The following is a 5,618-nucleotide window of genomic DNA, read 5'->3' on the forward strand; positions in this document are numbered from 1 at the left end:
AAAATAGGATGGATCAGTGGTTTGGGGAGATGCAACAAGTCATAGAGAGCATTATGACAACAAAGATCGAAGCCTTAGGGGAGACTCTGGAACAGAAAATTATTCGTGCGTTGGAAGTATGGTCGAAGAAATTGGAAATACTCAAGGAAGGGGAATCAGGGTCATCGGAGAAAACGGTGACGGATAGAGGGAAACAGCCAGCGAGGGAAGATATTGGCAAGAGAAGAGAAGTACCATTGTTCGATATGAGATTGCGAAAACTAGAAATTCTGATATTCAAAAGGGAGATAGGAGAAGATCCGATGAGTTGGTTTCACAGAGTAGAAAGATATTTCGTGGTCAATCGTTTATCGGAGAAGGATAAAATCAAAGCAGCGATATTATGTTTGGAAGGAGAAGCGTTGGAATGGCATCAATGGGAAGAAGAGAGAACACCGATAAATACCTGGGCAAAGTTTAAGGAGCAGCTCCTACTACGCTTCCTATCGGTAAAAGAAGAAGATCAGAGAGCCCAGTTCCTTACTCTGAAGTAGGACGGCAGCATTCGTGCGTATCGACGGCGATTCGAGCAACTATCGGGACCGTTGAAGGACCTTTCAGACGAAACGTTGGAAAGTAAATTTGTGAGTGGGCTGAAAGATGACATCCAATTCGAGATGAGAATGTTTAAGTTAATTGCGCTGAAGGAGAAAATGAGGATGACCCAAATTATCGAAGATACGGAGGAAGCCCGAAGGAAGAAATGGGACGAAGGCGGCCCAAATCCATCGAAATCCATGGGGGCATCGTCGAACTCGGGCCTCAATACAACCACGGGTTAATCCGGCCCTACCCCGAACCAAAACACACATTCGACTGCCCGAACAATTTCTCTCAACCTAACCCGTAGTGGAGGTACGTCTTCTAACTCAGTCACACTAAAAGACGTAAATGGGAGATCATTCACGATCGACGCGTTCAAACGGCTGTCTGATAACGAAATGCATAATCGAAGGGACAAGGGGCTATGTTATCGTTGTGATGAGAAATATACGTCGGGGCATCGATGCAAAAGGAAAGAATTGAGCATCCCGTTGTACCACGATGAGGAAGGAGATGAGGGGACGAACGAAGTAGAGGAGGAGTCAGGCGAAGTTGAAATTCCGGCAACCACTACGTTGGAGTCTATGGTAGTTGAGACTATCGATCACGAAGCGGCAGAACTTTCCCTCAACTCGCTGGCAGGAATTGACTCACCCCGAACAATTAAGGTCAAAGGAGCTATCGGGGATAGGGATGTGGTCATTCTCATCAACAGCGGAACATCCCACAATTTCATCGATACGGAGCTGGTATCAGCCCTAGCCCTGATATTACCACAGACGCCCACGACAAGCTACGGAATTATGTTGGGAACAGGGACTTCAGTGAGGACGACGGGTATCTGTAAAGAGGTAATTCTTAATCTCCCTAACCTCACAATTATCAATGACTTCTATCCTTTACCTCTAGGCAGCACTGATGTAGTGTTGGGAGTACAATGGCTAATGACATTAGGACGAGTTGAGTGTGATTGGAGTACATCGAAGATGGATTTTCAAATCGGAGATTGGCGAGTGCACTTGAAGGGGGACCGTAGTCTGATGAAAGCCTAAATCTCTCTAAAATCGATGATGAAACTGGTCAGAGAAGAGGGCCAAGGTATATTGCTTGAACTGAATTCTCTTTTGACCACTGTAAGGGAGGGCAGAGATCGAACAGAGGAAGAACACCAACCAGAAATCCGGGAAATTCTAAGGAAGTACCAGTTAGTCTTTCAAGCAGTAGAGGGGTTACCTCCAGTACGACACCATGAACATCATATTGAGCTTAAGCCGGGGGCAGGAGCGATGAATGTCAGGCCATATAGGTATCCACAGTTCCAGAAGGATGAGATCGAGAAATTGGTCGAAGAGATGCTCACTACCAGGATTATTCAATCGAGTGTAAGTCCTTTCTCCAGCCCTGTATTATTATTCAAAAAGAAGGATAGGAGCCGACGATTTTGTGTTGACTACAGGGCTTTGAACCAAGTCACGGTACCGGATAATTTTCCTGTCCCGATGGTCGACGAACTCCTAGATGAGTTAGCTGGAGCATGAGTCTTCTCCAAAATCGACTTGAAATCCGAATACCATCAAATTCATGTGGCTCCTTCAGACGTCCATAAAACGGCATTCTGTACTCATGAAGGCCATTACGAGTTTCTAGTCATGCCATTCGGATTAAGGAATGCCCCATCAACGTTTCAATCGGTAATGAACGATCTTTTACATCCATACGAAAATTTGTATTAGTATTCTTCGATGATATCCTAATCTACAACTCTTCATTGTATGATGTATGATCAGGTGCATCATTTGTCCTTGGTATTGCAAGCATTGGAGGATAACCAGTTCATGGCCAATCTCAAGAAGTGTACCTTTGCGGAAAATCAGATTGATTACTTGGGTCACATAATATCAGAGGACGGAGTGGCTACAGACCCCTCGAAGGTTGAGGCTATGCTACAGTGGCCAACCCTGACCATAGTAAAGCAACTAAGGGGATTTTTGGGGCTAACGAGATACTACTGCAAATTTGTAGTTCATTATGGCTCCATTGCTTTTCCATTAACGCAGCAGCTCAAGAAACATAAGTTACAATGGAATGCAGAAGCTCAGGAGGCCTTCGAGATCTTGAAGCAAAGAATGGCTCAACTCCCTACCCTCAAACTCCCTAATTTCAACCAAGTTTTCATAGTGGAAATAGACGCATCAGGGGTAGGAGTTGGAGCGGTATTGATGCAAGAAGGGCGACCAGTAGCCTACTTCAGCAAGGCTCTCCCACCAACACATCGCCTCAAGGCTGCATATGAACGAGAGTTGATTGCCATAGTCATGGCTGTGCAGAAATGGCGGCCCTATTTGTTGGGAAGGAAGTTCATTGTGCGGACAGATCAAAAAAGCCTCAAATTTCTGTTGGAACAACGTATTATCGCAGGGGAATACCAAAAGTGGGTGGCCAAGTTGATCGGGTACAAATTCGATATAATACAAGAGGGGGTTAAAGAACTCGACAGCCGATGCCCTGTCTAGATTACCTACCACGGTGGTGGAGATGTCGATGCTCAGCATGATGAGCTCACTCAATCCAACGATATTCACTAGCCAAGTCGAACAAGATCCGAAGCTAAGAGCTATTCGGGATAATATTCGAGTAGGGCAGCCGCATCCCTAAAGGTATACATTACAAGAAGACCTTCTATTATATAAGCAGCGCATCGCCTTGCCACCACAATCACCCATCATACCATTACTCCTGCAAGAGTTTCACAATAATCCAATCGGAGGACACAACGGGGTAGTTAAGATGTATCAACGATTAAAAAGGGAATTTTTCTGGATAGGCATGAAGGTAAGGGTGAAAGCTTTCGTGGGAGACTGCTCGGCTTGTCAACAAGCCAAGTATTTATCACTAACCCCCGCCAGACTGCTACACCCACTGCTTATACCCGAGCTCACTTGGCAAGATATCAGTATGGACTTCGTGGATGGCTTGCCAAAATTCGAGGGCTATAACTCAGTTTTGGTGGTGGTTGATCGGTTATCTAATATGCGCAACTTCACTGCCCTCCGCCACCCATATACCCGAGCTCACTTGGCAAGATATCAGTATGGACTTCGTGGATGGCTTGCCAAAATTCGAGGGCTATAACTCAGTTTTGGGTGGTGTGATCGGCTATCTAAAATATGCGCACTTTACTGCCCTCCGCCACCCATATACCGCAGCAACCGTGGCTGGTCCTATTCTTAAAAGAAGTTGTACGGCTGCATGGAGTACTGAGGAGTATAATATCAGATAGAGATAAGGTATTCACTAGCCTGTTTGGAGAGTTGTTCAAACAAATGGGGACACAACTTAAGAGAAGCACATCTTATCATCCACAAACGAATGGACAAATGGAAGTAGTCAATCGGGATTAGAAGCATACCTCCAATGCTTCACCATGGAGACACCAACACAGTGGCATAAATGGTTAGCATGGGTTGAGTACAATTACAACACGTCCTACACACAAGCCATCAAGCGGACACCTTATGAAGTATTATATGGAAGACCAACACCTCCCCTCGTCTATTCTGAACAGGGGAACGCGATAGTTGGAGAAGTAAATTCGTTACTAAAGAACAGAGATGACATGCTCAGACAATTGAAGAAAACATTAGAAGCAACCCAACAACGAATGAAGACCCTACAGACTCTATACGACGAGAAGTGAACTTTGAAATTTCAGATTGGGTATACATCAAGCTGAAGCCATACCGCCAAAGCTCTTTACTGGTGCACAAGCATCCCAAATTAGCTCCACGTACATTGGCCCTTTTCAAATAATCCAAAGGATTGGACCAGTAGCATACAAACTTAACCTACCCCCTGATGTAAGCATACATCCCGTCGTACATGTCTCACAATTGCGAAAAGCCATAAGTACCTTACTGCCAAGATTCACATCACCACCAGTCAGGCTATTCGAGAAGTAACACAAACCAGTGTCGGTTTTGGGGGTCCAGAAGATTGGCACGATCATATTATCACCTAATGATTTTGAAGTACTCATCCAGTGGGAAGACCTACCAATTGAAGATGCAACATGGGAAGGAGGAGCACAAATAGCTGACCAATTCCCGAACTTTCACCTTGAGGACAAGGTGATACTTTGGGGGGAGGGTAATGATAGACCCCCCATATTTAGAAAATATGAAAGAAGAATTAACAAAAAGAATAGGAAGAGGGGTACAAATGTAAATGAGGAAGAGAATATAGGTAGTTAGAGATGGGATCATTATGGGAGGAGGAAGAAATCTATTATTGATCTGTTATTTGTGGGAGACTGATTGAGTATAAAACATGAGGTAAGGGAGAGGGATAGATATAGAAATTTCATCTTTGAATTAAGCTTGTAAGTTGTAGAGGGAGGAAGTCTCGACTTCCTAGGCTATTTTTGAACCAAAACAATGTATATATAACCGAGTTACTATCAATCATAGGTCGATAGAATACTATATTTCTCTGTATTTTTTCATATATATTACTCCTCTTTGTCATTCTAGTGGTGATAAAAGAAACATGTGACTCATGAGATAGTGAAACACTACATCTAATTTATTTTTCTATCTTGCATTCAAACTTAAATCTCATAGTTCTATTTCTTTTTCCTTTTCTAATGAAAAAACATCTTAAAGGTAAACCTTTCACTTTCAAAAACTTCTCAAAGCACACTACTAATTTAGTCATAAGAGAGATAACAATACCTCTCCATCAAAATTTGAAGGCCTCATCTTCAAGGCAAACTTTTCACTTCAAAATACTACTTGAATCACACTACTATTGGCATAGGATAGATAGCAATACCTTCCCAATTTCCATCAAAATTTGCAACGCCTCATTTTGATTGGCTTCAATATTTCCATTTTGAAGAACAAAATTTTTTAGTTCTCACTATTTGTAGGTTTCTTTGATGATAAGAACTTTTTGTGGTATCACATGGAAATGAAAATTATTTGTGTTTTGTTTTTATTTGGAGTTGGAAGGTTAGTTTAGTTTTTTTTTTTTTTTTT

Source organism: Benincasa hispida, chromosome 2 (genome assembly GCF_009727055.1).
Source record: "Benincasa hispida cultivar B227 chromosome 2, ASM972705v1, whole genome shotgun sequence".
NCBI lineage: Eukaryota > Viridiplantae > Streptophyta > Magnoliopsida > Cucurbitales > Cucurbitaceae > Benincasa > Benincasa hispida.